General features: G+C 41.9%; 1 protein-coding gene across 3 annotated transcripts in view; it reads left to right on the top strand.

Moving 5' to 3' along the window:
* Positions 1–15,314, top strand: part of STXBP6 (syntaxin binding protein 6) — a 241,819-nt gene that overhangs the window by 178,008 nt on the left and 48,497 nt on the right. The window lies entirely within an intron of this gene.

The raw sequence follows: 15,314 nt of genomic DNA, 5'->3' as shown, positions 1-15,314 counted from the left end.
TCAATGTGATGGTTCTGTTTGGCATTGCTGAATTTCATTTGCCAAGATTCATTCTTTTTAACACACATTTGTTTCCAATAGTGTTCACTCACTAATTTCCTGGTGGCTTCAGTATACACAACAGGATTCTTGCCAATTCTGGATTTTTCACGAGCACTACCCCTGACTCGAAGAGCACTATCTGAAAGGTTTGAGGCCTCCTCTTCTCCTTGTCACTTTTCTTATCACAAGACTGAGACGTTACTTCTCCCAGGACTGTGTACAAGTCTTAATTTGGAGAGTTTCTGGGTATTATCCAATGGATCTTGCAGATGGATTCCTGGATATCTCAAAACAATCCAAATTGTTTCTTTTAGTTTCCGCACACAAAAATAATTGCTTGAAGATTGAGTACCCAGTGAATAATTCTGCAGTACTTTTTAGTAGTGGAAAAGATCCAGTTCAGAGAGGTGAGATCAGAAAAGATGATGTGCGAGTTTGCCAAGCAATGTCTCATTTCAATGTCTCATTTTTCATCAGCTCATAACACAGGTATTCACTGTATTTCATTGGTATTCACACAGGTATTCTCTGCACCTGCCAAAGCTTTGACTCTTTGAGCTGTTATATGTCAAACTGTACTTTTGTCCACATATTAATTCTTTGGAAGTAATGGATCTGAATGTGCCCAGATTGGAAGTTAAATTAAGCTCCCATATTCAAAAGCCTTATGATACTTCTCTGTCAAGAGCCACAACAGTCTTCCAACTGATTTGTTTTGATAGTGACTAGCTCTTGGACACACTTGGAGCTCTTCTTGCGAAAATTGGTTAACTACAAAAACCTTAATGCCTAATTTGTCTTTCCACTGTTACTCATCCAGTTCAGCCATCTGGGTCACCTCCCTCAGAAACTTTTTCTAGCTATTCATAAAGGTCCGGCTGAAAGTCTACTCTCTGTATTACCTTCAAAAGCTTTTCCCTAAAGCTGCTTATGTCACAAATGCTTATTCTACTCAGTTTCCAAGTAGGAATCCAATTGGGTCTTGTCTTTCAGAAATCCATGCTGAAAATCAGTCCAACATCTTACTCTGTTTCATGCTACCTCGCATAATACCTATATAATAGCATTAAAGTGTATTGCTTAAAGTAACTATGATCTTAGAATCATTCATTGGGTATAAAACATCTACTGAAACCTTATATGGGTTTATGTACTCTTCCCCTTGTCTAAACAGCGGGAAGAGCATCTGCTGGAAAGATTCACGGTTCTTCCACTTAAGATTCTACAGATGAAAACCTGTGGAACTATCAGAATCATTAGTGTCAGGTTTGGTTTTATCTAATTCTACAGGCTGGAATTTCTTATGTTCATTATCTGCAGCACCTTGTTTTATAAGTCTCTGCAGCAATTCTGTAATGTGCTTTTGCTTGAAGAAATTGAGGAAAATGTAGTTGTCACTCAAACAATGTAATTAAGCTATTCAGTCTGTTTCCTGAGTGATTAACTCTTCTGATCTCTTTCTTGCTGAGTCTTCCAAACTGTGAAACAAAGGCATAATCTGATTTATACCTCCCCCAGGAAGGTAAACAGATACAGATGTTCTCAACCAGATCCCAAATACTATCTTGTTACATTCTTACTGCCACCTCCTCACTAGCCTTTGTCTCCTTCCTCATACAATCAGAGTATGTTCTTGTCATCTTCCATCCTCAAAGCCATTGCTTGACCCCACCTGCCTCTTATTCCTCTTCACCTCTAAATTCAGTCAACACTCCTTTCCCACCTGTCATCTCAAATTCTTCGCTAATTTAATCTTCTCTTCTCCAGGTGATCATTCCAACTTCTTAGCGCCTTATCCTCCCTGAGTTTTCATTATACCATCCTCTCCTTATTTTCCTTCTACTTCTGACATTTCCTTGTGTGTCTGTTGATGGGTTTCCCCTCTGCTTTTCTTCTACTACACCTCGACCTCGATATAACACTGTCCTCGGGAGCCAAAAATCTTACCGCGTTATAGGTGAATCCGCGTTATATCGAACTTGTTTTGATCCACCGGAGTGCGCCCCCACCCCTCCCCGGAGCGCTGCTTTACTGTGTTATATCCGAATTCATGTTATATCCAGTCACATTATATCGGGGTAGAGGTGTATTTAGAGATGATTTTCATTTCAATTGCTCTTCTTCCATTATGCCCTTTCCTAAAGCAATCCCAAGGGCTCACATGGCCTCAATTGCCAGTTCTGTGCTAATGACTCACATCTCTCTAGCCTGGTCCACATTAACCCCCCCACTTCAAACTAAGGTATGCAAATTCAGCTACGTTAATTCATAGATTCATAGATTCATAGATTATAGGACTGGAAGGGACCTCGAGAGGTCATCGAGTCCAGTCCCCTGCCCGCATGGCAGGACCAAATACTGCCTACACCATCCCTAATAGACATTTATCTAACCTACTCTTAAATATCTCCAGAGACGGAGATTCCACAACCTCCCTAGGCAATTTGTTCCAGTGTTTAACCACCCTGACAGTTAGGAACTTTTTCCTAATGTCCAACCTAGACCTCCCTTGCTGCAGTTTAAACCCATTGTTTCTGGTTCTATCCTTAGAGGCTAAGGTGAACAAGTTCTCTCCCTCCTCCTTATGACACCCTTTTAGATACCTGAAAACTGCTATCATGTCCCCTCTCAGTCTTCTCTTTTCCAAACTAAACAAACCCAGTTCTTTCAGCCTTCCTTCATAGGTCATGTTCTCAAGACCTTTAATCATTCTTGTTGCTCTTCTTTGGACCCTTTCCAATTTCTCCACATCTTTTTTAAAATGCGGCGCCCAGAACTGGACGCAATACTCCAGCTGAGGCCTAACCAGAGCAGAGTAGAGCGGAAGAATGACTTCTCGTGTCTTGCTCACAACACACCTGTTAATGCATCCCAGAATCATGTTTGCTTTTTTTGCAACAGCATCACACTGTTGACTCATATTTAGCTTGTGGTCCACTATAACCCCTAGATCCCTTTCTGCCGTACTCCTTCCTAGACAGTCTTTTCCCATTCTGTATTTGTGAAATTGATTTTTCCTTCCTAAGTGGAGCACTTTGCATTTGTCTTTGTTAAACTTCATCCTGTTTAACTCAGACCATTTCTCCAATTTGTCCAGATCATTTTGAATTATGACCCTGTCCTCCAAAGTAGTTGCAATCCCTCCCAGTTTGGTATCATCCGCAAACTTAATAAGCGTACTTTCTATGCCAATATCTAAGTCGTTGATGAAGATATTGAACAGAGCCGGTCCCAAAACAGACCCCTGCCGTACCCCACTCGTTACGCCTTTCTAGCAGGATTGGGAACCATTAATAACAACTCTCTGAGTACGGTTATCCAGCCAGTTATGCACCCACCTTATAGTAGCCCCATCTAATTTGTATTTGCCTAGTTTATCGATAAGAATATCATGCGAGACCGTATCAAATGCCTTACTAAAGTCTAGGTATACCACATCCACCGCTTCACCCTTATCCACAAGGCTCGTTATCCTATCAAAGAAAGCTATCAGATTGGTTTGACATGATTTGTTCTTCACAAATCCATGCTGGCTGTTCCCTATCACCTTACCACCTTCCAAGTGTTGGCAGATGATTTCCTTAATTACTTGCTCCATTATCTTCCCTGGCACAGAAGTTAAACTAACTGGTCTGTAGTTACCTGGGTTGTTTTTATTTCCCTTTTTATAGATGGGCACTATATTTGCCCTTTTCCAGTCTTCTGGAATCTCTCCCGTCTCCCATGACTTTCCAAAGATAATAGCTAGAGGCTCAGATACCTTCTCTATTAGCTCCTTGAGTATTCTAGGATGCATTTCATCAGGCCCAGGTGACTTGCAGGCATCTAACTTTTCTAAGTGATTTTTAACTTGTTCTTTTTTTATTTTATCCGCTAAACCTACCCCCTTCCCATTAGCATTCACTATGTTAGGCATTCCTTCAGACTTCTCGGTGAAGACCGAAACAAAGAAGTCATTAAGCATCTCTGCCATTTCCAAGTTTCCTGTTACTGTTTCTCCCTCTTCACTAAGCAGTGGGCCTACCCTGTCTTTGGTCTTCCTCTTGCTTCTAATGTATTGATAAAAAGTCTTCTTGTTTCCTTTTATTCCCGTAGCTAGTTTGAGCTCATTTTGTGCCTTTGCCTTTCTAATCTTGCCCCTGCATTCCTGTGTTGTTTGCCTATATTCATCCTTTGTAATCTGTCCTAGTTTCCATTTTTTATATGACTCCTTTTTATTTTTTAGATCGTGCAAGATCTCGTGGTTAAGCCAAGGTGGTCTTTTGCCACATTTTCTATCTTTCCTAACCAGCGGAATAGCTTGCTTTTGGGCCCTTAATAGTGTCCCTTTGAAAAACTGCCAACTCTCCTCAGTTGTTTTTCCCCTCAGTCTTGATTCCCATGGGACCTTACCTATCAGCTCTCTGAGCTTCCCAAAATCTGCCTTCCTGAAATCCATTGTCTCTATTTTGCTGTTCTCCCTTCTACCCTTCCTTAGAATTGCAAACTCTATGATTTCATGATCACTTTCACCCAGGCTGCCTTCTACTTTCACATTCTCAACGAGTTCCTCCCTATTTGTTAAAATCAAGTCTAGAACAGCTTCCCCCCTAGTAGCTTTTTCAACCTTCTGAAATAAAAAGTTGTCTCCAATGCAGTCCAAGAATTTGTTGGATAGTCTGTTCCCCGCTGTGTTATTTTCCCAACATATATCCGGATAGTTGAAGTCCCCCATCACCACCAAATCTTGGGCTTTGGATGATTTTGTTAGTTGCTTGAAAAAAGCCTCATCCACCTCTTCCACCTGGTTAGGTGGCCTGTAGTAGACGCCTAGCATGACATCTCCCTTGTTTTTTGCCCCTTTAAGCCTAACCCAGAGACTCTCAACACTTCCGTCTCCTATGTCCATCTCTACCTCAGTCCAAGTGTGTACATTTTTAATATACAAGGCAACACCTCCTCCCTTTTTCCCCTGTCTATCCTTCCTGAGCAAGCTGTACCCATCCACACCAACATTCCAATCATGTGTATTATCCCACCAAGTTTCAGTGATGCCAACAATGTCATAGTTGTATTTATTTATTAGCACTTCCAGTTCTTCCTGCTTATTCCCCATACTTGTCGCATTTGTATATAGGCATCTAAGATACTGGTTTGATCTTTCCTCCCAGTTTTGTCCTGACTCTCCTTTCTCTCTGCCAATATAGCCCACACTCCCTCTTGTTTCCGACTCATCTCCCCGGTCTCCATGTTCCCCACTTACCTGTGGGCTTTGCTCACCTGTCCCCGTCGAACCTAGTTTAAAGCCCTCCTCACTAGGTTAGCCAGTCTGTGTCCGAATAGGGTCTTTCCTCTCCTTGAAAGGTGAACGCCATCTCTGCCTAGCAGTCCTTCCTCGAATAGCATCCCGTGGTCTAGGAAGCCAAAGCCCTCCTGGTGACACCATCTTCGCAGCCAGGCATTCACCTCCATGATGCATCTGTCTCTGCCCGGGCCCCTACCTTTGACAGGAAGAATTGAAGAGAATACCACCTGCGCTCCAAACTCCTTCACCCGTACTCCCAGAGCCCTGTAGTCACTCTTGATCCGCTCAGTGTCACACCGCGCAGTATCATTTGTGCCCACATGGATGAGTAGCATGGGGTAGTAGTCAGGGCCGGATAATCCTCGACAATGCCTCCGTAACGTCTCGGATACGGGCCCCCGGCAGGCAGCATACCTCCCGAGATGAAATGTCAGGGCGACAGATGGGCGCCTCCGTCCCCCTCAGCAGAGAGTCTCCGACCACCACTACCCTACGTTTCCTATTCGCAGTGGTGGCAGCAGACTCTCCAGCCTTAGGGGTACGAGGCTTCTCCTCCTTTACTGTAGGGAGTGATTCCTTCTTTCCTGTATCAAGAAGAGCATAACGGTTACCTATAACCACGGCGGGAGGGTTCGGAGCAAGGGTGGAGCACTGCCTGCTGCCAAAAGTAACCAGCTGCCAGTGTCCACCCTGAGCCATCTCCTCCTCCACCAGTGGTGTATCAGCAGTCCTGTGTACTGGGACAGCTACCTCAGCTGTCTCCACATGGACACTGTCGAGGAATTGCTCGTGGATACGGATGCTCCTCAACCTAGCCACCTCCTCCTGTAGCTCTCCCACCTGCTGCCTGAGAGATTCCACCAGCAGGCACCTCTCACATTGGATGGTCCCCCCAGCCTGGATATCAGTAAGTGGAAATTGCAAGTTACAGTCTTTGCAAAACCACACCAGGATCTGGGTAGAGGCATCCATGCTCAGGCACTCTGTCTGGCTACAGGCACAGGTGGAGGAGACAGCAGCAGTGCTGGCACAGGTGTTGCGGGTCTTCCTAACCATCGTAAGCCTCCCTCTGTCAAACTCCCGTCTGCAGCCCCCTGTCAGCTGAAAGGGTTGTTTAAGCAAACAGTTAGAATGTAGTTGCTTTATAGGTATTAAGGGGAATCAAGAGAAAACAGATGGAACTGGCAAGGGACCCTCACCCCCTTCCTGCTCCCCTTCCAAACTCCCTTGTGAAACTCCCTGTTAGCAGCCCCTGGTCGCAAAGCTCCCTGGTCGCTTGTGCGCTGCTTTATAAAGCCCTGGCCTGTATGAATGCCCCACCCACTGATTAAGGCTCAGCCACTTACCAGAGGCTTCTAGCTTTCAAACCTTCCTTTGAAGCTCACAGCTTCCAACTGCCAGCCACAGCACACGGTCCTTCAAACAACCAAAACAAACAAACAGACTGACAAACGCAAGCTCAGCACACAGCAAGTAACCCTCAAACACAAACAAACACACACTACAGACAGTCACTTACCCCAAAAGGGTGCTGTATTGCTCCTCCTTCACCTGGAGAACTCCCTTGCGAAACTCCCTGTTAGCAGCCCCTGTTCGCAAAAAAAAAAAAGTTATATTCAGCTAATAATGTAGCTGAATTCGAAGTACCTTAGTTCGAACTTACCGCGGGTCCAGACGCGGCAGGCAGGCTCCCCCGTCGATGCCGCGTACTCCTCTCGCCGAGCTGGAGTACCAGCGTCGACGGCGAGCACTTCCAGGGTCGATCCGGGATCGATTGATCGCCTATAGACAAGACGCGATCAATCGATCCCAGAAGATCGATTGCTTACCGCCGGACCTGGAGGTAAGTGTAGACCTACCCTTTGTCTCCTGAGCTGTTTCACTTTGTCCAACCCCGCATAACAGCCTGTCTGTGACCTCTGTTCCTGAATGCAGACATGCCAACTCTCACGAATTAATCATGAGAGACACGATTTCTAAGTAAAAATTAATCCTGACACCTCGCATTTGAGAGCTCTATCCCCAGACCATGAATCAGGATTAACATTACGTAGAAAGTGCTGTGGCAGTTCAGGTGCTTGCCGTCAGTCATCCCCCGGGTTCCTGCTATCTGTCCAAGGTGGCTATGGCTCCTGCTGTCACCCCTGGGCTGACAGCAGCAGCGACAGTTGCCACGGAGAGAAGTTCCTGCTGTCAGCCTGCCCTGGTTGACCAGGGCTCCCGCTGTCAGTCCCAGCTCTGGGGCGGCCGGGGCTCCTCTACCAGCCTGGGAAGTGGGAGGGAGACCCCACTGCAGCCCCCTAGGCCTGGCCAGGGTGAAGAACCCTAAGAGGAGCAGAGAAGAGGCTGGGAAGGCTGAACTATGGCCTGGGACTTCACGGGGACAGAAGTGAGAAGGTTGGGGGCTGATGGGAGAGGGGGTCTGTATTGATGAGTTCGGAGCAGATGGGGTGTGTGCTGGGAGGGTGAATTGAGGGTGGTGGGGGTTGATGGGGTAGGAGGGCTGAACTGATGGAGTGGTGATGATGGAGAACAGGCTGGGCAGATGTGGGAGTGAGAGCTCTTGCAGCAAGGGCCAAAATTCCCTTATCCAGTACATATGGGAGAGCAGGCAATGCTAATTGTCACATGCGCAAACACACTGGGGATGGGCGGGGGGAGAGTGTCAAAAAAAAAAAAAAAAAAAAAAAAAAGAGACTGACCTAAAAAACACAATAGAATTTGTTTTTAAAATCTCATTATTTGGGAGGGTCCGATTCCTGATTTTTCATCTCTTGAATTGGTAATGCTGTGAATGTCTCGCTGTCAACTTAATGTAAGCGGCAGATAGCTACAATTGAGCTGATATTTTTCATAGATTCATAGATTCTATGACTGGAAGGGACCTCGAGAGGTCATCGAGTCCAGTCCCCTGCCCGCATGGCAGGACCAAATACTGTCTAGACCATCCCTGATAGACAATTATCTAACCTACTCTTAAATATCTCCAGAGACGGAGATTCCACAACCTCCCTAGGCAATTTGTTCCAGTGTTTAACCACCCTGACAGTTAGGAACTTTTTCTTCTATCCCAAACCATTACCCCAATTTTCTTAATCTTGACAACACCAGTATTTGCTTTTTCACTCAGGCTCATAATTCTGGAGCTCATTTGACTTGTACCTCTGCCCACCTCGCACATCTAAAACATGTCCAAATTCTGCCACTTCTTTCAACATACATCTAATACCTCTTTCTTTACTTCTCTGGAGTTAACTCTAGTGCAGACCCTCATCTGTACTCTTGACTGAAGCAACATTTTCTCTGACCTTCCTAACTCCCACATTGTTTCACTCTAATCCATACAAAACAGTGCCTCCATACTCATTTTCCTTGACATGTCATTCTGACCATATCAGCTCTTCCTCCACTGGTTCCCCACTCCTCCATAGTAGCAGTTTGAATCTTCTGATGTTGCCTTCAAAGTCAAAAGGTTACTTTCTATTTTAAAAGGCACTACTCTCCCAGGTCTTGGCAAATCTCTCCACCTGGTTATCATACTTTTTGTTCCATTTTCTCCTATCAGCAGTTTCTCATTTTAGAGTACGAGCTCTTTGTGTTTGTACCATGCCTAGCAAATGGTAGTTGCTACCAGAAACACATAATAATAATAAACTCTGCTAATGGTGTGGCCACAAAACCCAAATGATCATCGCCTCTCAACACCACCTGATAATAGGAAGTCCCCTGCCAATCCCTCATCAACAAACTGTATCCATTATTATCGTGGGACTATTGGGAAATATTTTTAAAATACCATCAAATCATACAATTAGAGGCTATATTTTAATATGTAAGCACCACTGGATGGGAAGGTAATTTAACTTTCAAATTTAATATCTGTATTTCCTGACTTTGAGCATTCAGATCCATAACCTTAATGTAACATTAACAATTTATATATAAAACAATATACAGTATAATTACAGAATTGTATTGTGTGTATGTATACATAAAGGGTACAATATTTATGAAAACCCTAATGAAGTCGGTATTATTAGGAAAAGGGCACAGATGAGATTAGCTTAGAAAAAGCTAGAAAGCTGTCATATAAAATGGGGTTGGTTTTTCTCACTGCTGGCATTTGGTTATTACTACTGTTTATTCCTTACATGTGTAATACATGGAAAAAGTATTAATCTGTTAGTCTTTATTATCAGATGAACCAGTGAGCCTTCTCCTGTAAAGAGTTAGCATAGCAGCAATATAGCATAGTATTAAAGCAAAACGTTTTGGCTTGTATTACAATTTATGGTCTCACCTTTTTCCTGTATATAAATACATGTATCTCCTACAGAGAGAGAGAAAATATTTGTCATAAACATTTTAGAGAATATCTGAAAGGAGAGATTCTTAGTAATTTGGAATAGAATTTGATGCTGTTTAGTTTCCTTTATATTCAAACCTTTGCAAAACTGAGTTGCATTAGTAGGTCAATGACTTTGAAGGCAAACAGAATAGCTATTAAGTGACCAGAAACAACCCCATTCATTGGGGTTAGAATCTGTTTTATGAAGCAAGGGACTGTTGGCCGCACACTGGGATTATCCACAGCTCTTTAGAAAGTGAAGAGAAATCTTTAACTATTTCCAGGGATGATCCCATTAGATTCAGTTTGAAACCACAATGTTCAGAGATACTAAGAGAAAATGCAGTGATATATATCACAAAGTTCAAAATGGGGAAAAAGTAGAAATTGACCTGAATTAAAACATCATGTGTAAACAACTCCGTTTTAGGGATTGCTGGGGGAGGTGTTAGAATCTAAATTCAGAACAGACTTTCCAAATGACCCCTTTTCTAGTAATCTGTTGAACCAAAACAGTAGATCCAAATACTCTCTAACTTCTGTGGTATTCAAAATTGAGAATGAAAATTGTGTCTTCATCCCATCTCTTTAAGGTAGCTTTTGTATGGGATAGGCACTGGGTTTTGGCATACTGTATGGAGTATACAGTTCCTTCAGGGATAAAGTCTGTTGTTGTTTAAAGTCTAATGCTGGCTGGTCATTTGTTTTTGTCATTTGATTACATTAGAAATATGTATTAACCTACATTTTATAAAATAACAAATACAATTGAAGATGAAATGCAAGTTTCTCATTAGTATCTGGTGTAAATATGTTAAGTAGAGCCGGGTCAAAGAGATGTGTATATTTTACACAGAAAAACACCCTCACCTCAAAAAACCGACATCCATCTCACACACACACACACACACCAGTGAACGTGAGTATTTGCCAAAGAGTCCTCAAAGCCCACAGCAGCTGTTTTGCCATCAGACTGCAGCAGCACCACCCATATGTTACTGAACAACTTTTGGAGGCAGGCAGAGCCAGTTGGCATTGCTACCAGGGCCGCACAGAAGTTTTGGGGGGCCCAGGGCGAAATCCGAAAATGAGGTCCTCTCCCCATGCGTCCAAAATGTTGCTAGTAAGGGGTGGCCCAGGGTTGGGAGTTGGAGAGCAAACCTCCACTGTAATCACCCTGTAGTGGTGGCTTGGCTCCTGTTCTATGGGGTTTGTCATTTAAATATTCCCAGCTGAGTGATTTCAAAAATCTTTTGTCTTCAGCAAAAAGATTTTTCATTAAGCTGGTTCTTAGTGTCTCTGAAGGCAATAATTATGCAGTTTCATTGGGAGATAGCAGCAGAAGAGACTATATAGCCCTCTAATATGTTTTGACACCTCACAAAAATATTAATTTTTTCCACTTCTATCTAGCAAAGTCTGGAATTCTAATAATCTATCCTTTGTAACAGGATCTTGCAAAAAGTGTGTAGATAAACATTTGTTACCAATGTGTAAATATTTTGATATGGAAGAAAATTGTAGTTAGAAAATGATATGGACAAAAACTAAAATAAACAAAGTTTCTTCCAAGCTTATCTTGTAGATCAGTGGGCTCCATCTTTTTGTTGTGTCTGTGTAAAACTGCTGTGAGATTATTCCACCAGTTAAGAACAGTCAGCACAAAAGCTAGTTACACACCCTAATGAAATATGTGCTACTTTTGCTGTGTATTTAACAACTTTTATAACTTAGACACTCTGAGCTCTGAAGTAATTCAAAATATCTGGAAGTAGCAGGCTAGCCAGAGATAAGTAAACTTGATAAAGAAACTTTAGATAAAGAAATAACAAAACAAGAAATCCTAGAGGCAATAGCAAGTATGAAAAGTGGTAAAACTGCAGGACCTGATACCTTGTCAAATTCATCAGGAAAGCTATTATTGTCATTCAAGGAATTATTAGTGGATCCCTTGAGAGGTACTTTCAATGCTATCCTGTGAGGGGAGGAACTTCCACAATCTATGAAAGAAGCTACTGTGATTGTTTCCCTAAAGATGGAAAAATCATCTTCCTATAGCAGTTCCTATAGACTCATATCACTGCTGAATCATGATAAAGATTTTAGCAAAAATACTAGCTAGCCGATTGCAGTCTATGCTCTCGGCTTATATAATTCTAGGTCAAACTGGATTCACTGATAGATAAATATCAGACAATATTCAGAGAGTACTTGGAATCATTCATAATGCCAGATCATAAAAAGATCAATTTCTTTTGTCCTCACTAGACGCAGAGCTGTACAAGTAAATGGGGTTAAATCTCTCCTTTTTGAATTACACAGAGGGACTAAGCAGGGATATCTCCTTCACGCTTTGCACTAGTTTTGGAACCTTTTGCACAGTGGATAAGGAACAACGAATTCATCACAGGAACACATCAGAAAACAGCATTATATGCAGATGCTTTAATATTACACCTCTACCTCGATATAACACTGTCCTCGGGAGCCAAAAAATCTTACCGTGTTATAAGTGAAACCACGTTATATCAAACTTGCTCTGACCCACCGAGTGCGCAGCCCTGCACCCCCGGAGCACTGCTTTACCACATTCTATCCGAATTTGTGTTATATCGGGTTGCGTTATATCGGGGTAGAGGTGTATTTTTATCTAAACCAAATATTTCCGTAAAGTTAGTCTCTAAAGAAACCTGAATTTTGGGCAGATGTCTGCATTTAAAGTAAAATTGTGCCAAATCTGAAATACAGTCTTTGGCTAGCTGTTCTTCAAATTCTTTTTTGGCCATCCTAATTATATTTTTACATTTAATTTGCCAGAGTTTATGCTCCTTTCTATTTTCCTCACTAGGATTTAACTTCCACTTTTTAAAGGATGCCTTTTTGCATCTCACTGCTTCTTTTACTTTGTTCTTTAACCATGGTGGCTGTTTTTCTTTTACTATGTTTTTTAATTTGGGGTATACATTTAAGTTGAGCCTCTATTATGGTGTCTTTAAAAGGTTTCCATGCAGCTTGCAGGGATTTTACTTTTGGTGCTGTACCTTTTAATTTCTCTTTAACTAACCTCCTTATTTTTGTGTAGTTCCCCCTTCTGAAATTAAATGCTACAGTGTCACGCCGCTGTGGTGTTTTCCCTGCCACAGGGATGGTAAATTTAATTATATTATGGTCACTGTGACTAAGCAGTCCAGCTATATTCACCTCTTGGTCCTGATCCTGTCCTCCACTTAGGACTAAATCAGGAATTGCCTCTCCTCTTGTGGGTTCCAAGACAAGTTGCTCCAAGAAGCAGTCATTTAAGGTATCAAGAAACTTTATCTCTGCATCCCATCCTGAGGTGACATGTACCCAGTCAATATGGGGATAGTTGAAATACCCCATTATTATTGAGTTTTTTATTTTAATAGCCTCTCTAATCTCCCTGAGCATTTCACAGTCACTATCACCATCCTGGTCAGGTGATCGGTAATATATCCCTACTGCTATATTCTTATTATTCGAGCTTGGAATTACTATCCATGGAGATTCTATGGTACAGTTTGGTTCATTTAAGATTTTCTCTTCATTTGTTCATTTGTTCTTTAAAGAAAAACTGCTGTAATGCTTGTTTTGTTTCTGATATTTACATAAGAAGGGTTTGTAAACTTGTAAAAACTTCCTAAATAAATACAGATACAAAAACAAACAAACAAGAAAACTGCTGTGAGATCAGAATCAAACCCAATATATGTTTCCTTTAAAGGCAAAGTCCGATATCTTTATTCACATTGCTATTATGATATAAATTATTGGAGAACACATTAGGCCAAAGTAATTCCTGTAAACATTGGGTTTACATTAGAAACAAATTTGACCCTTCTGATTCTTGGCTATATTTTTTGAGAGCTCCCTGTTATATTTAAACTATTTCAATCAAGACTGCAACTGCCCTTCTAAGAGCAAACAGTTGCTGCCACCTATAGATAAATATGAGAACTGCAAAATATAGTGATTCCAGTGGTAGCAGAGTGATGATACATGCTATTGATAATGATCTGGGACTTTCTACTGCAGCCTGCATGCTACACATTTTGGTTTCAAAGCAATCCCTCTGCCAGTTGAATTAAAAAGTAGCTTCACCAGCTCTTACAAACATTTGCATCTTTGGCTTCTGTAACCTTTGCTCCAGGGCAGCTGGCAGGAGTTACTTATGGAACATCCAGTTTTTCCTCCTCAGAGAATAATTTGCCACAGTAATAACGATAATGAGTCCTTTGATTTTCATCAGCTACATATTGGCTCAGATTAGCTATGCATAAATATCACAATATGGTGCTTCCACTAGTCTCGTGGGCTAATGTTAAACATATTTATATGTAAAAACTGGTCTGCCTTCAGGTTCATTGTGACATTTAAACATAAGTCAATTGGGTCTTATTTGAAAACACAAGCAAAGCTGTAAACATTTACCTTGGGCTTTGCAGTCTTGAGGCTGTATGTTGGGGAAACAAATAGTGGTAGGAAAAAATAATGGGCTCTTTTGCATTAGTGCATAAGCCTGATTATTCTTGTTTTTCCTCTTTAGTCAATAATGTTTTTGATGGCATTAAGCAATATTATTTCCTCGATATCCTCTCCCCCCTAAAATACTTTAGTTTGTGTTTAACTTTGCATCTTTCTTGCATGCTATTTTCCTGACTTTAAGACACAGCACATATTTAATACTTAACCTTTATATGTGATGGACAAATTCCATTGTTATATTTATAAGAAGCACACGGGATCTTTATAGGGGAGAAGGCAAAAACGCCGCATTTATTGAGAATACAGCAGTTAGCATATTACACACACACACACACACACACACACACACACACACACACACACACACACACACACACACACACACACACACACACACACACACACACACACACACCTGCCAGTTTTACCAGTCCAGACTCTGGATCAATCTAGTGGCCAGCCAGATTGGTTGCAGAGGGGAGCTGGGCTTGTTGGTCATGATCCAATGCTCCTGGAGTACTGGCAAGACGAACCCAAAGTCCCATGGCAAAGCACCCTGTTATAGTCTTTTTTTCTCCATTGAAGTCTATGGATTTTGCTAAGTTTCAGAGTAACAGCCGTGTTAGTCTGTATCCGCAAAAAGAAGAACAGGAGTACTTGTGGCACCTTAGAGACTAACAAATTTATTAGAGCATAAGCTTTCGTGGACTACAGCCCACTTCTTCGGATGCATATAGAATGGAACATATAATGAGGAGATATATATACACACATACAGAGAGCATAAACAGGTGGGAGTTGTCTTACCAACTCTGAGAGGCCAATTAATTAAGAGAAAAAAAACTTTTGAAGTGATAATCAAGCTAGCCCAGTACAGACAGTGTGATAAGAAGTGTGAGAGTACTTACAAGGGGAGATAGAGTCAACGTTTGTAATGGCTCAGCCATTCCCAGTCCTTATTCAAACCGGAGTTGATTGTGTCTAGTTTGCATATCAATTCTAGCTCCGCAGTCTCTCTTTGGAGTCTGTTTTTGAAGTTTTTCTGTTGTAATATAGCCACCCGCAGGTCTGTCACTGAATGACCAGACAGGTTAAAGTGTTCTCCCACTGGTTTTTGAGTATTTTGATTCCTGATGT

This window comes from Malaclemys terrapin, chromosome 4 (genome assembly GCF_027887155.1).
Source record: "Malaclemys terrapin pileata isolate rMalTer1 chromosome 4, rMalTer1.hap1, whole genome shotgun sequence".
NCBI classification, from domain to species: Eukaryota; Metazoa; Chordata; order Testudines; family Emydidae; genus Malaclemys; species Malaclemys terrapin.
The sequence above is the reverse complement of the archived record's forward strand: the minus strand, read 5'-3'. Positions and strand labels throughout refer to the sequence as shown.